Here is an 18,462-nt window from a genome sequence, read left to right on the forward strand (position 1 = left end):
TGCTAATCTGCTGACCTTGGAAAATGTGTCTTTGTTGAATACAGAGCAGTAGTACCCGGGCTGGCCCTGTGTGACTTAGAGCGGACAGTATGGGAGGTGGAGAACTGGGTGCATGGGAGCCATTAGATCAAGAATTGGAAATTCCTCGCAAATAAAAGGTTTCTGGGGTAGGAGCAGGGGGCAGTGTTGATGGTGACTCTGCTTGGATTATCTTCTAGGGTTGGAGGATTGCCAGCTCCATTGAGTGGAAGGACTGGTGATGCTCAGCCACTCTTGCATGTGCCTGGGCAAAAGACAGTGTGTTGGTGGCAAATGCCTAATGTGTGTATGGCTGACCATGGGCCATCTCTGCCATTCAAGACATCAGCTCTTGGCAGAGTTGTATTGGTTTGATAGAGCTTTAGTCTTCGGAGTCGTACCGACCTGAGTTCAAATCCTTCTCTGCCATTTACTGTAATAATTGTGTTCCTTAGGCTGATCCTTTAGCTCTCAGATCCTCTTTTTCCTTTTCTCTAAAATGATGTGGTTGATATCTGCTTTTGAGGTTGTGAGGATTTAAAATAACAGGTAAATAGGTGCCACACAATACCAGATACTTAGTTGGGTGAGTAGCCTGGTGATCTGTGGCTGTTAGCTCTTTGAAGGCCAGTATCCCTAGGAGATAGCAGCAACGTGAGCACTGCTCTGATTCCCTGACCAACCCCTAACCCCACCTTTGCCCTCAGAAATACCCTGGACCCCTTGTTTCCTTCCTCAAGTTCAGACCCCAGAAATGTTGGGCAAGAAGGAGCCTCCAGGCCAGGCTTCATTGTGCCAGATGTTGTATCTGAGTAAGCAGGATTGTTACACAGCAGAGATACAGGAGCAGAGCAGGTAGCTCAGGCAGCTGCTGATGAACAAAAGGCTTCTTCTCTCTGTTCCCAATAAATTGGTCCTTGGGGATCCTAGTTTTGAAATTCTAATTGACACAGGAAGGAAAAGATTCATTAGGCTCTGGACTCATTAAAATGCTCTGCTGCTCACCTACGATTTATTCTTGGCACTTCATCAAGAGGAATTAAGTAAACCAATGGGCTGGGAGGCTCCTGACAGCAGAGTCGTGTGTCTCTCGTGCTCCTGGGGGGATGAGAGTGTTGGGTCTCCTATGCTATGGAGCATATAGCTGGCTTTGGAATCTCCTCATCCCTAGGACTTCACATGAGTCTGAGTCTCATATGCTTTTAACAATGGAGGGACCTTCTGAGATCATACAGTGTAACTCATTTATAGATGGTCCAAAGAAGAACTGGGACTTGCTCAAGATCACGAAACGCATTAGTAGTGGAGTTAGAATTAGAATCAGTCAGGCTGCATGACTTCCAGGTCAAGAATATTTTCTCTGCAGCCGGGCGTGGTGGCTCACGCCTGTAATCCCAGCACTTTGGGAGGCTGAGGCGGGCGGATCACGAGGTCAGGAGATCAAGACCATCCTGGCTAACACGGTGAAACTCCATCTCCACTAAAAATACAAAAAATTAGCCGGGCGTGGTGGCGGGCGCCTGTAGTCCCAGCTACTCGGGAAGCCGAGGCAGGAGAATGGCGTGAACCCTGGAGGCAGAGCTTGCAGTGAGCCGAGATCGCGCCACTGCACTCCAGCCTGGGAGACAGCGAGACTCCGTCTCAAAAAATATATATATATATTTTCTCTGCATCACCTTTGGATTTCTACACCCAGTGTTTCATTCATTCAGCCTTCAACAGATACTTTTAACACATTCTGTGTGCCAGGATTCTGTGATAAACAAAACAGCCATGGAGGAAAGTAAATACCTGACCCAGTATTAGGAGAGATTAGAAAGGCCTCCAAGTCTGAGAGATGGATAGGAATTAGCTCAGCAAGGAGAGATGAAGAAGGTTATGGCTGAGGAACTGGCATCTATGAAAGCCAGATTCAACTTTCCCTTCAGAGCCTGGCTTTGGCATCTATGAAAGCCAGGCTCTGAAGGGAAAGTTGAATCTTGCTAGAGTGGAGAATTGAGGAAGAGATGAGATGTTAAGGCAAGTCGAGTCTATGAGGTTTGGGCCACTGTATGGTTGTAAAGAACCCTGGATCTGGGATTAGGAGTCCTGAGTTCTAGATATGTTTCTGCTACCAATATGTTAGTCATCATTCTAGTAACACTTCACATCTTTTAGGTGTGCCATGATGGGCACTGGGGTACAGAAATGTGTAAGATGTATGTAGTCCCCTCCCTCAGAGATCTGTCAGTTTAATGAGGCAAGCAGGCTAATTAAGAACCCCTGTAGTAAAGGAACAGTTACCTCTGCTGTAAGAAGTCAGAATTGAGCTGTGTGTTACTTTAAGCACTTTCTCTGGGCTTTGATGATCTCACCTGTCAAATGGTAAATAACCACTGTCCTATGTAGCTGGTACTGATGAGAAGACAGACAACTTTGTAATGATTGGCGTTTGTTTGGCATTTTGTGGATTTCAAAACACTTTTGACATCATTAATTCATTGAACCTTAACTGCAATCTTATGACTTAGGAAATTTCCCCACAATGTACAGATGAGGAAACTGAGAGAGGTTGAGGCTTGTTCATAGTTTCACAGCTTTTGATTAACAAAAGTTAGGATTATAAATCCAAATCCCGTGCTCTTATTTTGAAAAGTATAAAGATGGCAACCTTTCTTTCTATCCCCTACTTAGTGGCAAATTATCCCCTTCCCCTTTTCACAGTCACCAGAAATGCAGAGAATGTCTACTGTGTTTGAAAAGCAGATCTAAGCTGACTGGGGAGAAAGAAAGGAGCTTATTTCAGGTCTTCTTCAGGCTGGACTCTAAACTTTTAAGATCATGTGCGCCCGTGCTCCCATCAGCTGCTGCTGTTCCATCTCATGCCATTTACAGAGTGCCATTTACTGAGCCACTACTTCATTGGCTACTCATAGCAACTTGTGGGATAGACAAAGTGCGCTTTACAGATGGGCAAACTGAGGTCCAGAGTCCCTGAATTGTACATGTCAGAACCAGGATTGAATCTAGAAGTTTTGGGCTCCTGACACCAAACAGGTGCTCTTAACTTGCAGAATGTAGGTTTCTTTGATTCAGTTCGGTTCAAACAATTCTTGAATATAACCCATGTGCCAGAGACTTTGCTATGCAAGAGAGCCTCTAGTTAGGCTCAAACCATCTTGGTCCAGTGCCTTACTTAAGAACAGGGACTTGTATTATTTACTTCTCTGTCCCCAGGCAGGATTTTGATCCAAAAATGCTTTGCTGTTGTTTTTGGCCTTAATCTGCCAGAAACTAGAGGGAGCAGATGGCCACAGCAATGTGGGTTATGAGGATGTGATATCAGGCAGGGTTAAAGGATGAATTGAGAGCCCTGCACCCAACTACTTCTGTGTCTGTGCCTAGGCCTTTGTCAGGGTAGTCTCTATCTGAGAGTGTAGCTGGTCAGCCTGGTCCCATTTCTCATTTCCAGTCACCTCCCCCTCTTGCCATCCCATATAATGGGGTTAGTCTCCTGGACAGATATCATACAGAGGCTGCTGGGATCTGCTGTCCAAATGACCCTTTGGACCTACTTCCCAGCCATGTTCCAAGATGATGGTAAGGAGTCTAGCCCCACAGCCAGTATGCTATCTCTATTCAGATAACTCCCAGCTCACAGGCCTCCCACCAGGCTCTTCTCACCCACTCTGATGTTTTCACTCCTGACTCCTAAGAAGCAGATTGGCAATTTAGTGTGAGTCTGTCAGACAGCCTAGAGAGTAATCAATACTGAGAGAAATGGACATATTTCCTGTTTATTCAAAATCCTGATGAAAATTTTAAGGAGCACTATTTGGGAAGGGATGACTGGGAACCTTGCAAGAACAAACAGCTTAAAATTCATGAACAGAAATAGCAACGTTTATTCATGATGTTTCAAATGCCCCTAATATTCACATCTTTATATATTACAGACCTCTTTCATACGTGTTACTGCTTTTGAACCTTAGAGCAACTCTGTGAGGGAAGCAGTGTAAGGATTACTATTCCCACCTGACAGTTGAGGAAACTAAGGCCCAGGAAGCTTTAAAGAGAGTTAGGGACCATCTGATAGTCATGGTGGCAGAGCCCAAAACAGAACCAAGATTTGGAAAATGAGTACTCCTGGGTTTGAAATCTGGTGCTCGCCACTTTCTAGTTGTGTGACCTTTGGCAAGTTACTTGGCCTCTCTGAGCTCAGTTTCCTTCTCTGTAATACGAGGATAACAATGTCTACTCCTTATGGTTGTGTATGGATTTAATGATATAATTAATGGAAAGTGCTAGCACAGTACAGAACACGTGTTAGGAGCTTAGTAACTGCAGGTATCCTATCTCATAGGATAGCGTTTTCAGTATATTGCACTCTGAGTCTTTGAAATTTGATACTTTTTTTTTGTTTTTGAGACAGAGTCTCGCTCTGTTGCCCAGGCTGGAGTGCAGTGGCGCGATCTCCGCTCACTGCAAGCTCCGCCCCCTGGGTTCATGCCATTCTCCTGCCTCAGCCTCCCCAGTAGCTGGGGCTACAGGCGCCCGCCACCACACCCGGCTAATTTTTGTTGTTGTTGTTGTTTAGTAGAGACGGGTTTTCACCGTGTTTGCCAGGATGGTCTCCATCTCCTGACCTCGTGATCCAGGTGCCTTGGCCTCCCAAAGTGCTGGGATTACAGGTGTGAGCCACTGCGCCCAGCCTGATACTTTCACTACAGTAAAATGGACTACATATAATAAATTCTCATTAACCAGAGTATCGTTTAAATGCCTCACTAGGTTAAGAGAACTGGATAAGAAGGGAAGCAGGGTGCTCCAGGCACTGGCTAAGTACTCCTGATGCAAATCACAGTAGGTTAGAGCTGACAGGGACCCTAGAGATCTGTCCCAGTGTGTCTTCCTCAAATTGTGTCTTCCTCAGAAGAGATGTTAATAATTTGGGAAACATCAGATTGAATAATGCTAATAAGTAAATTTCTTTCCCGCTGACTTTGCAGACCCTTATTGTGTGTGTCTCTTGGGAACGAGTTGAGAGTGGAATATGCCAAATTTCCTCTTATTTAACCTTGGAGCCCCTTTTTTGAGGAACTCTCATTAACGTCTTGAGGAACCCTGGTTTTCCGTGGAAGATTTCATGTAACTGACTCAGTCCAGTTCTTTAATTTTTAAGATGAGGGAAGCTTAAGGTCTGTAACCAAGGTCTACAGTCCGTGGCAGAACCAAGTCTAAATCTCAGGGTGCCTAACTTTTTCCTAGGCCACACCATAATTTGTACTCCACTATTGTTCCTTTTCTAGCCAGCAAATCCTAAAATTACAGAGGATCCTGCAAACCACTAATCAGAGAGCATTGTTAGAGCATCAAGCTTTCTGTTTTGATGTGTTTATCCCAGTAGGCAGGAAAATGAGGAAACAACAGGCTTAATGGCCATCAGATGTTTCCAAACAGTTGAAGGACCAGGGGTCAAGTAATTATCTCAGTAACTGGAAAGGTGCCCTTACCGTGCAAAGTCGAACTCTGTTCTTCCTGCTGTAAGAAATTTGAGTTATATCTGGGGGACTCATCCAGTAGGCCCACAGTCCAGCTCCTACTAAGAACTAAGCTCTGACACCAGTAATATAAAAAAGATCCTGAGAGGGGTTTGAAGAGAATGTGTCAAGTTTCTGCTCCTCTGTCACCGTCTCCATCACAAAATTGAGGGGGTAGGAATGTTCTGCTGGATTTCTATCCAGACAGTGGCAGAGGAAGTTGGCTTTGGCATTTAGTGGGGCTATCCTTGCATTTTACTAAGCCCTCTAGTTAAGATCAAATCAAGTTTAAAAAGAAACTTTTTTTTTTTTTTTCACTCTGTTGCCCAGGCTGGAGGGCAGTGGTGTGATCGCGACTCACGGCAACCTCCCCCTCCCTGGTTCAAGCGATTCTTGTGCCTTAGCCTTCCGAGTAGCTGGGGCTACAGGCATGCACCACCACACCTGGCTAATTTTTTTGTATTTTTAGTAGAGATGGGGTTTCGCCATGTTGGCCAGGCTGATCTCAAACTCCTGACCTCAGGTGATCCGCCCGCCTCGGCCTCCCAAAGTGCTGGGATTACAGGTGTGAGCCACCACATCCAGCCCAAAAATATCACCTTTAAATTTGCAAGTTTATATGGTAGATTGTTCAAAGCACATCTGATCACAACACAATCCTGTGACATAGAGGTTCTTTTCCATGTATCACATGAGGACGTTAAGGTTCAGAAAAGAGATGGTGACTTGTCCAGGGTTTGACGGCAAATTAGTGATAGACCCTTTTCACAAGTGCCTAGTGCAAGGCCAACATTTAGTAGATGTTCAATAATTTTTTTTTTTTTTTTTGTGACAAGGCCTCGCTGTGTCACCCAGGCTGTAGTGCAATGGCACAGTCATGGCTCACTGCAGGTCCAACCTTCTGGGCTCAAGCAGTCCTCCCACCTCAGCCCCCCAAGTAACTGGGACTACAAACATGTACCACCATGTCCGGCTAATTTTTTAATTGTTTTTAGAGACAGGCTCTCACTATATTGCCCAGACTGGTCTTGAACTCCTGAGCTCAAGCAGTCCTCCTGCTTTGGCCTCCCAAAGTATTAGGATTACAGGCGTGAGCCACCATGCCTAGCCAAGAAATATTTATTAATTGAAAATTTTAGTACATTCTCAGGGATCAACTTATGGTCTCCTAACTCTTTGCCCAGTATTCTTTCCATTAAGATAGCTTGGTGGGGCCAGTGGTTGGGCTTCATCTCAGGGTGACCAGATAATAAAGAGAGGGAAGGCTGGATCTCTGTAACTATTGATATTGCTGACAAGGATGGCATTTTCTGGCCTTTGCTGCTGTCCTTATACATACTACCCACTACAGAAAGCCCAGATTCAGTAGTCTCTGGGCTGCAGACTCAAGCTTTTGTTGCCTTTGCTCCCTGTAGTATACTGAACAATGATGCCAGTGACCCCCAGCTTCTCACTCTGCCTTCTCCTTTATTTTCTTTCTCATCAGTGTCTTACATCTCCTTCTATTCTGCTGATGGATGAGGAATTTGAGCTCATCTCACAAACATCAGCTACACGGTTCACTGTTAAGGAGTTGTTGTATCACGTACCTTGGGAAACCATTTACTGAAAAACGCCCACCTAGGATTTTTTCACCTGTTCACTAGCAGAAATTTCACTGGTTGCTAGTGTAGTGCTGGAGGCTGGGATTGCAAAGATTAATAAAATAGTCTCTGCCTTCAAGGAGTTCAGAATTTAATGGAGGGAGACAGATGTGTAAATACAAAAGTGCAGCAGATGTTGCAGTAGAGGTCAGCAGAGAGTATCTGGGTCCAGAGGAGTGAGTGGCTGGATCTGCCTACGGGGTGGGATACAAAAGCTTTCCCGAAGAGTTTTCTACAGGGACGTCACATCAGTGGGTTTGTACTCAGAAAACTCCTGGCCCCAGCCACCACTGCCAGATCAGAAATTGGTTCCAGGCTGGGCATGGTGGCTCAAGCCTGTAATCCCAGCACTTCGGGAGGCTGAGGCAGGTGGATCACTTGAGGTCAGGCGTTCGAGACCAGCCTGACCAACGTGGTGAAACCTTGTCTCTACTAAAAATACAAAAATTAGCCAGGCGTGGTGGTGCATGCCTGGCATCCCAGCTACTTGGGGGGCTGAGGCACAAGAATCGCTTGAACGTGGGAGGTGGAGGTTGCAGTGAGCTGAGGTCACACTCCAGCCTGGGTGACAGAATGAGACTGTCACAAAAAAGAAAGAAAGAAAGAAAGAAAGAAATTGGTTCCAGTCGTACTTTATTGATGAAGCTGTCTCCCTCTTAACCTTACTCAATGTTGAGTATGATATTTTGAGCTATCTGTTAAATGGGGGCAATAGTAATACCATTTTCATTTAGAAAATTCCTGAGCACTTAACTTGCATTATCTTAACGTTATCTCATTGAATTCTCACAACAGCCTTATGGAGAAAGTACTGTAATATTATTCCCATTTTTACAAATGAGAAAACCAGGCACAGAGAGGTTAAATCATTTACCCAGGATCATACAGCCAACGTATAGTAGAGCTGGGATTTGGACCCCAGGTAGTCTGATTCCAGAGTCATTTTCCTAAAACAACCCCAAAAAGAGCCATTGTGACCTTGATATAATTCTTACCTCAAAGAGTTGTAAGGATGAGAATTTAAATACTTAGCAATGTATCTTCCATGTAATAAGCAATTAATATAATGATCATTTATATTACATTCTTTCCTAAATGCTGGGGTGGATTGGGCTGTTGCAAAGATATTGCCTTCCTGTCTCTCTCCAACTTTTCCTGGCTTTAGCATCTGTGCAGCCTGCCGCTTTGTATCTTAAACAGCATAGATAAGGAAGGAAGCAGGGGTGGGGCATGGGGGCTGTGGTATGTGGCTCTGCTGGAGTTCAATTCAGCAGATACTCCCTAAGCACCCACTGTGGGCTAGAGCCTGTTCTGATGGCAGTGGGGATGCCAAGATGAAATAGACTGTGGTCCCTGCTGTCCAGGAATTCACAGTTAGTCTGGGAGGAGAGATGACACTGAAACAGAGTATTTTAATACAGTCTCCTCAGGTGGATCTTAGCCAGCACATCAGACCCCACTGCCCACGGCTCATACCACAACTAGCAGGGCAAGAATGCCTTGCTATTATATTGATTGTTAAAATAATAAACCTGTTAATATCTTTGACATCATTAAAGTCGCTGTTATTAATGTAGAAAGTAGCAATACATTTTCTTAGTCAGCAGCTACTCAAAAGAGACTTTTAACGTGCTCGACTGGAAAAACCTATTGTATTTTTATGGGTAGGGGGTGTTCCAAAAGTGCAGGTAGGGCTAAGGGAGTCCTTGGCTTGAGGACTATACTGTGGGGAAGGATTTATGTCCGCCCAGCCTCCCTCCTGGCCACCCGATGTGCTCCATAGTTATCACATACTTTATAGCTTCTTGTACCCAGGCACATTTTTTTATTTGGCAGAATGAGCAAGAATGGGGGAGGTAGCTTTCTGAGGCAGAAAGTCACTGCCGAGATTGGCAGGGGCTATTGCCAGGGCAGCTAGGGCTTCGTGGAGTATATGTCTTATTGCATATATTACCTCCAATTAATGGATCCATGGGCACTATTGGTGCTTCCACCACATGTCTAGCAATGTGCCCAAAAATCTCTATGTTGCTTGAGGAGAGGAGACTAATACATGAGACAAAAAGAGTTTGGCACAAGATGGGATGCTCTGCTCAGGGGTTGGATTGGTGGTTCAGATGCTCAGAAGCTGTAGGGACTTACAAGTGCCTCCTTACTGAGCACTGGGCTGCATACGACATCAGAATGGGTGATGGCTCACTCTTCAGTGTCCACAAAGCCCTTTCTGATCTGATCTCGGCTAGGCGCTCTAGTATCATCGGCATCATTTCTTGTTACATCCTAGACTCTGGGCAAACCACAATACATCATATTATTCATTAAATGTGGGATCTCTGTCAAACTTCTGTAACTTTCCTTATGCTGTTTCCTCTTAAATGTACTCTCTTACCTGTGTGTGGGTTAACTTCAACTCATCCTTCAGGACAAGATTGAAACTTACTGTTGACTCTTCTTGTCTGAGTCTTCTCCCTTTCTTTCTGTCCCTTAGGTAATTGACATGCCTCCAAGTTCCTAGTTGCTCCTGTCATAGACCTCATCAAGATGAAACATAGGTTCTGGTTTTCTTGAGGTTTTCACCACTGACTGGACTATAAATTCTTCCAGGGGGGAGATTGTACTTTATTAACCTCTGTAGTTTTATACAGTGTCTGGCAGTAATAGGTGGACAATAAATTATTTTTTGATAAATGAGTAAATCATTTTAGCATGTTATTCCTCTACCTAGGAACCTACAGTAACTTCATGGCACTCAAAACTTTGTAGACTCAAAAGCTAGTAAACACAGTAGACTATACATCTTCACATGTACATGAAAACAATAATGAGGATTTGATTTTCCCTACTAATTCACCTCTACTCTCCCTACCCACCACCTGCCCAATATGGTAATACATGATGCTGCGAGGTTGCCATGAAAGTGGCATTCATTGGAGATAACAGTGTAAATTGGTATAACTCTTTTGGAAAGCAGTTAAGCAATGTGTTGCCAGAGCCAATAAAATGTTCATATATTTGACCAGTCATTCCACTTCTGGGAGTCTGTCCTAAGGAAATAGTCTAGTTTATATAATAAGCTTTCCCTCAGATGCTATTGTTTATAATAGTGAGAAATTGGAAAAAGCCTAAAAGACCACCAATCTAAACTATGATAAATCTACTCAGGGAAAACCACGAGTTTTTAAAGCAGTAGTGTAAAAAATGATGCTTACCGAAAACTATGCGGCAGTAAGGACAAATATGCTATAGTATATATAATGTGTTATAATGCTAATTGAAAAAATTAGGCTACAGAGTTGAATGAGTTATCTAACCATGTAATCCAAACATAATGTGCAAGAAAAACACTGGAAGGAAATACACGAACATGCTAACAGTTATGTCCCATAGAGGGGTGGGGGTTAGATGATTTCATATGGTAATTTCATATAATAAACATACTCAATATAATAGCACAAATTCTTACCCGAATTATTGGTTAAGAATTTGAAAATAATAAACCAGCCAGGTGTGGTGGCTCACGCCTGTAATCCCAGCACTTTGGGAGGCTGAGGCGCGCGGATCACGAGGTCAGGAGATCGAGACCATCCTGGCTAACACGGTGAAACCCCGTCTCTACTGAAGATACAAAAAATTAGCTGGGCATGGTGGCGGGCGCCTGTAGTCCCAGCTACTCTGGAGGCTGAGGCAGAATGGCGTGAACCTGGGAGGCGGAGCTTACAGTGAGCCGAGATGGCGCCACTGCACTCCAGCCTGGGTGACAGAGCGAGACTCCGTCTCAAAAAAAACAAAACAAAACAAAACAAAACCTCTGATCTTACCCATTTTAAACAAAGAAATGATATGGTAATATTGCTGTGGTGACAGTAGAGGATTATTTAAAGAATGGTAATAAGAATGGAGAGAGGGGGGCTACATTCTAAAAATATTGAGGCCAAATGAGGAGGGCGTGGTGAATAACAGTATGTGGGGGAAATGTGTATGCCTAATAGAGAACATTGGTTCATGGAGTTTAATGAGATGTCCAAGGTGACACAGCTAGTAAGTGGCTGATCCTGGATTTAAACCTTGTTCTGTCTCTGTCCAAAGCCATGCCCTTTCTCCTGCAGCTGAGACACCTATTACAGTTTTGGAGAAACTTTTTTTTTTTTCTTTTAACCAGTTGCAGTGTAGAAGCTTGTTTAGTGTAGTGCCTCCTTTTTGAGGGGAAGGGGGCCGGGAAGGGTTAATTCTTTCTAAGACAATGACAAGGGGGAAAGACCATAGATACCAAAGCTGCTTCTGTCATGGTCAGTTGAATTGATGAGTTTAGAAGTTCACTAGGCATTGGGTGTGTTATACCTGTCGTTTTGAGGGCTGTTTTTTGTGAAGTTGCAGTGGTTCATTGGTTGGCTTTCGTTTGATGCTTAGCTTATGGTAGCAGGGCATCTTGGACATAAGCATGCATATGTATACCGTATTACATGCTAATGAACATTTTGTTCATTACACCAAGTTTATTAATGATGCTGCTGCTGTGGGAGTGAGAGAGGGGTCAGGGTGGCAGCTTCAAACAAGGGACAGTGTCTAAGCTGCTCTCTGAAAGGAACGGTTCACCTGAACCATACAATGCCCTATCCCCATACTTACCTCTCAATGACTAATCCAAGAAAAGGTGATTTTGAACTTGAGTCTATCCTTTGGAGTATGATACTCATCCCTTCGGAAGAACCCATTTCACATTGACATGTTCACTCTCTGACCTTAGGCATGTTCTCTGCACTAGGGTTTACTCTCTGCACTAGGGTTTGCCTAATAGAGAACATTGGCTCAAGGAGTTTAATGAGATGTCCAAGGTCACACAGCTAGTAAGTGCTGATCCTGGATTTAAACCCACTAGGGTTTACTCATTTATAAAGTGGATGACATATAACCACTCAGAGGATTGTTGTGTATAGATTTGGTAGCCTTAACTCATGAAGAGGCTTGTAAGCCACATTAAAGGATTTGAACTTGATTCTTTATGGTGGGAAGCCCTTGAAGGATTTTAAACAGGAGGTGGCAGGGGCACACTTGATTGATCACACAGGAGGCAGATGCTTAGTAATGTTTGTGGAGTTAATGTTGTTACCAGGGAGACAAAGGCAGAGTGGCTGCGACTGTGGCATCATTCTCAGTGGTCCCCTGTAGACCAAACATGTGACACTGTGGGAGATGATGCTTAGAGCCCTAAGTTATGTTTGGATCAGCACCCTGGAGAGAGGTCACCCGTTCCTTCCTTCCCCTGTCTGAATGTGGGAAATTTAAGATATATGTTGATGCATATGCTGTCTTATAGGGTGAAGCCTTTGGGGCTGTGAGGGGTGCCACTCAGTGTGTTCAAGGAGAAGGATTGTTGTAATGAGGAAAATACTGATTCCGCATGAAAGGATTTTAATCAACTGCCCTGATACCTGAGGGACACAGTACTTGGCTGGAGTGCTGAGTTGTGCACCATCCAGCCCTTGCTTCCAGCCTACTGGCTTCCTGCTTGGGTGCCTCTGTCTAGGAAGACCTGCAGCAGCTATCCATCCTGGGAGTATTCCTGTCTATGCTTACATGGCACATGTCAGGTAACAGAGCATGTTATCTCCTTTGACCCTCACAACAACCTGTGTTACAGGGATTTTTATCCCCATTTTACAGGTGGGGAACTGTGAACCTCAGAAAAGTCAAGTGCCTTTCCAGATCATACAGCTAGTAGACACGGGATTCAGGCCCCAGCGCTTTACAGGCAAGGAGGAATCCAAAGCTAATAAGTCCCCATTACTATTTAACTTAGAGCTATGCCTGTTGTGGTAGGAGTTAAGCCTCCCTGTCATACAGGTTGGGAGATGAGAACAGGATGCACTACCACGGCACAGCCTTCTGCACCCTTACTCAGCCACAGAATGTGGGAGTTCCATCAGAGATACCGAATAGTGAGCAACTGGGGGCTTCTTGAAATATCAGCCCTTGGGGCCCTGTTGCCCAGCAGGGGAGCCCAATCTGCTCTAGAGGGTCCTCAAAGCACAAGGAGGACTTGGTGGGAACCTTTGCTTAGCGTCCTCTTCCACCTAATTTCTCAAGTTGTATTCCTTATGAGCTCTGGCAGCTGCATTGTTCCATATGCTCATTTGTTTATTCATTCAGCACTTAATAAGTACCTACTCTAGTGTCTTTCCTTTTATGTTCAAGGCACATTTCCAAATACTAGAGTTTTGGTGAGACACTTGAAGAGACTTTATTGCATCCACCGTGATAGTATTTTTTTCCTTGATCACAGTTCAGCTCTAGGTTAATATTCCATTAGAACTGACCACCTTCTCTTTTATACTCACATGGAAAAGTTATTGCAGGTTCCAACAACAACAATAATAATTGAGGTTGAGCATCCATAAGTTGAAAATCCAAAATTCTCCAAAATTGGAAACTTTCTGAGTGCCAACATCACATTCAAAGGAAACGCTCATTGGAGCATTTCAGATTAGGGATGCTCAGCCAGTTAAGTATCTGCAGATATTCCAAAATCTATAATCTGAAACGCTTCTTGTCCCAAGCATTTGGATAAGGAATACTTAACCTGTAGCAGCAGGAGCTAATATATTCGCATGCTTTCTGATGTGCTGGACACTATTGTGAATGCTTACATGAATTATTTTATCCTCTAACAACCCTAGAGATATGTATTGCTATTTCCATCTTACAGGTAAGATAGACACTTCCCAAAGGTCATGTCAGCCAGTTCAGTAACAGAGTGAAGGCATTTGGTTTCAGGTATCTCCTGACGACATTCCATGTCCTGTCACACAGGAGTAAGGATTCAGGCTTTGGCTCCTGCTTGATGTCAAGCCATGTATTTAACTCCTACACACAGCAAGCTTTACCTCTCTCTACACTGTGTCATATGACCCACTCAGCTCTGAGTTATGCTGAAAGATAACACTACATAAGCTCAAAGCAAAAAGCAGTTTTGTACACTGATGAAAATTTGACGACACACATGGAAGATTGAAGGTGCACTAATTGTGCCTTTGAGCACTGGTTAAGAGCTACTCAATTTGCCCAGTCATAGTCTTAGGTAAGTACAGTAGCATTCAGGAATGAATCTGGTGTCCATTCCTCTCAGCTCCCTAGATGGAGAGAGAAGACTGGTTTGTAAACAGCCATGATACAAGACAGAAAATGAGAAAACCTTTTCTTCTCCCTTTCACCTTCCTGGCTGGTTTCCTGGTGTTTGTCACAGTATGGAGAGAGGGTCTGGAATACCAGACTCTTCAGGAATATACCCCCAGGCTTCAGGAAAGTGGTTCCAGCCCCCCATTAAGCCTAGATTGTCTTCCCTTGTAGGATGTAGCATGACGTAGAGCAGAGACCAAGATAAATCACCATTAGAAGTGTTTGGTGGCAAGTCCTTAGTCTGCCTACCCCCTTCTCTCTTAAGAGAGAGACAAGAAAAGGAAAAAAATTGGATAGTTTTTTGTAAATTAGTCTGACACCAATGTCTAAAAACAATCAGGCTGAAGGACTTGGAAAGAAATGAAGTAAACTTCATGTTTTCTTTGCTTTGGTTTCATAGAAGTTCACAGTTGGGCAAGAGTGGCTTAGAGCTGTGTTACTCAAAGTGAAGTTTAAAAAGCAAAACAAAAGAAAAAAACTGGTTCTTCACCACAAATAGTTTTGAGAAGTACTGACTTATTTAGTTAGTGTGACGGTGTGAAAAATAACCTAAGTCTTTTGATTATGAAATTAATAATACCTGCCTCAAAGTACTGTTTTGGGGATTATTTGATGGTAAATAATATTTTGAGTACTTAAGATTGGCCTACTGCTGTGCACTGTATGTGTATTCTTTAATCTTCTCCACAATTCTGTAGTAAGTTTTCTGAAACTTTGGATAGGTTATAGGACTTGCCAGAGGTCAAAGGTGTGGTAAGTAAGCAAGTAGGTAGAATTTGAATGGGAGTTATGTGGCATGTTCTGTGTAAGGAGCCTGTTCCACATGAGGGCTGCCTTGTCACTGTACTTTCTCTGTATCACTAATGGTAGAGATCTGCTTTCTTTTTCTATCACTGACCCTAACTTACTTTGTTACCTTGGGCAAGTCCCTTTCTCTGAGACTTAATTTTTCTTATTTACCCTCAAGGATATGCCACATGACCTAGGTTTTTATTCTCTAGATCATGCGGCATATCCTAGGAACCAGGGACTTTATTCATCTCTGGTTCCACAGCATCTAGCTAGGTAGGCCTGGCATATAATGAGTATTCAGTACTGAGGCCATTGGTTACTCTAGAGGATCTGTAAGGCTCCTTTTACTCTCTACTTTCTCTGAACATCCTACATACTTTATTCTCTGCCTTCCCCACCCTTCCTCAACATCATATTTTCTACCTAGTTCATAGGACAGCATGACCTTATTTCCTTATGTCTGCCTGTCATAAGCAGTCTTGATCCTGCATACTTTCAGACAGCCCACATGATACCCATGTTTTTATTTGTCTGTGAAATGTGTCTAGGATAAACCACCAGGGATAACACAAATTAAGGGGTAGAAGGGGCCTGCTCACAAAATCAGAAGAACACTCTTATTCCATTCCTACCCAGTTGGGCCTGGGCCTATGGCAGCCCTGCCAGGCCTGAGTAATGGCCATAGCCTGGAGCAGGGTTTTCCTTGAGCTCCATCAGGGTTTCCAGTAATTGGAACATGGCACCTTCCAACTTGTAATGGATGGCAAAACAAGAGGGGCATTTGTCACTGCCTGACTTCCCTGTGGGAAAGAGGCTCATAAGTCACAGCTGACAAACCCTTTGATGACTTTTAAACTTCATTTACAGAAAAGAATAGCTATAATCAACCAACAGCAAGCAGTGACTAATCTTGCCACATTATCAGTGTGAGGAGCCAACTCTTAAGGCATAGGAAGGGGGCGGGGGCCATCCCCAAAGCTCACAGCAAGTGCTGATTGGCTCTTGGACTTGAGAGTATGCCTTCAGCTAGGCCCTGTGAGTTTATGCTCAAAGGATCAGTGTTAGGAGGTAGAGGAAGAAACTGACCTCCAGGCAGATACAGGGCATGCCCAGTTTTGAAGCCATTCTGGGCCAAGATTATGAGACCAGCTCTGGTCTCGCACATATTCATCCTACCTCTGTCATTTCCTGGCTTGAGCGAGACCAGACACCAAGCTTTGGTTTCATCGTATGTGAAATGGTCGCAACATGTATCATCACTATCTCATAGCAGAAGGCTTAGTGCAGTTCCTGGGATGTAAGTACTCCACAAGTATTGATGATGGTTATCATGATCGCATGTTTGGGCCTGGAGTACCTTTTGTGGTCACATGGTTTAAAACCTAGGTCATATGGCATGTCAGCAACGCCAAGACCATTCTTCCTGTGGATGGGGGCTCAGTGGGAGCAATCTAGTGGAATGGGAATAACACAGGCTTTAGAATCAGACAAGCCCTTGGGTCTTTCCGTCCAAAGCATGCAACTTAAGGTGACTGTAGACAAATTAAGCTGTTTCTGAGTCTCAGTTGTATCTGTAGAGTGCAGATGATACTACGTATCTCATTAGATTGTGATCAGGATTACAAGAGATTATGCCTGTAAAGCTTTCAACTCAGTGCCTGGTATAAAGTTCTACATATTAAATTGTATGTTCCCTTTTTGTTCTCCCTCAAGGCAAGAATAAGTATGCATCTATCCAGGGAAGCAGGAGACAGCAGTGAAAACATTCTTGTATTTCAAACTTCTATTTCCAGCTCTATATACAGGAGGAAGAGGAGAATAAGGGGATCAAAGAGGAGAAAGGGATACATTTTGTATATTGTTCCTCCCTCCTGCCAGGCCTCTTCTGGTGTCACTACCCAATGGGAATTCCTCTTAAACACTCTCCCTTTTGGTAGAGCCTTCCATGCTACTCCTACCCCTTCTCTGATCTCTCAGACTACTTTGCTTGGGTAGTAGACCATCTCAGGGCACGTGTGCCTTGTGGCCATGGTAGATGTCGCCTGCTGGATTGGGATTTGCTTGAGGTCCCAGACCAACTGCTGGATAAATAAATAAATAAATGATTGGTTAGTTAGATATTTGATAATACCTGGCCCATAATTAGCTCTGTGTTTGGATATTTATAATTACAATCAGATGGATAAGTCTGTGTTTGGATGACTTATTTGGCAAAAAATAAAGAGGTTGACAATCATTTGTAGGTCTTTAATTCTAACTCAGTATCGGGGATTATAGGCATAAGTTACCTACCCATCCCTCCTTAACTTGTCCCCTTCCTGGAACTATGAAGGGGAGCTTGTCACAGATGGTAAGCCTCAGCCTGAGGCCACAGACAAGAGTAGAGTTAGTGTTCAAGATGCAGGGAGGGTGGGATTATATACCCAGAGCATGCTATGGGGAGATAACTGAGGCCTGCTTTCTGTTTCTGCTTTGGGGTATCCTCTCAGGGCCCATTAGATATGGATACCAATGTCAGTAGTATAGGACCGCGCAGTACAGTTGAGGGGTGAGAATGACTCAGCAAAGCTGGAACCCCTCTTGGCTGGTGTTCCGTCCTCTCCCAGCCCCATTCAGTAGTGGTTTGACAGGAATGGGGCAGGGACACCTTTATGAAGTTTCTAGGTTTGGTTGCAGATACTAGGACAAGGGAGAGCATGCATAGGCTCCCTACTCCCTACCCCCAACTCCCTTACTCTCAGGCAAAGTGTGGTGCACAGGGAGATGACATAGTAAAGAACATATCATCTTAGGGCTGGGATGTGGAGGAGCTAGAGTGCCAGGCTAGGTTCATCTGTTTTTGTAGAGCATTTGGGTTATCCAGTTTCTTAATACCTGCTAGTCCCACCCATTATACTGGCACTTTACTCATATTATCTCCAGTTCTTATCCTAATTCTGGGAGGTTGGTATAATTTCCATTTTGCAGTTGAGGACTCTGAGGCCCAGCAAGTGAAAGGATATGGCCACAGTTACAGTTTCAAGTGATAGGTCTCGGATTGGAACTCAGTCCTGTCGGACTCTAGAGCCTGAGCTATTTTTGCTATTTCATGTGCATTTGTCCTTTGTTACTAAGAAATCGTTTTTAAAAAACAGGTTCCCAGAGAGAGGGCTTCTTGAAAAGCAAGTAGAGCAGAAGACTGGTGAGCACGGTGTTTCCCAGCATCTCCACAGTGCCAGCACAGAGGAGGACACTCAAGAAATGTTTGTTAAGTGAGTGAAGGAGATAGGAAGTGGGTAATAATAGAAATTGGCATAATCCATATTCTTTGATAGTAC

General features: G+C 44.0%; 1 protein-coding gene across 12 annotated transcripts in view; it reads left to right on the top strand.

Annotated features, from left to right (window-relative positions):
- Positions 1-18,462, top strand: part of RALY (RALY heterogeneous nuclear ribonucleoprotein) — a 97,829-nt gene that overhangs the window by 52,701 nt on the left and 26,666 nt on the right. For 2 of the 12 annotated variants that reach the window (XM_063702063.1, XM_055373343.2), the window contains exon 3: positions 18,280-18,396. The exons of the other annotated variants lie outside the window; for them this stretch is intronic. The gene's annotated coding sequence lies outside the window, so the exon portion shown is untranslated. The remainder of the gene's footprint in view (positions 1-18,279; positions 18,397-18,462) is intronic. 12 annotated transcript variants of the gene reach the window in all.

This window comes from Gorilla gorilla, chromosome 21 (assembly GCF_029281585.2).
Source record: "Gorilla gorilla gorilla isolate KB3781 chromosome 21, NHGRI_mGorGor1-v2.1_pri, whole genome shotgun sequence".
Taxonomy (NCBI): domain Eukaryota; kingdom Metazoa; phylum Chordata; class Mammalia; order Primates; family Hominidae; genus Gorilla; species Gorilla gorilla.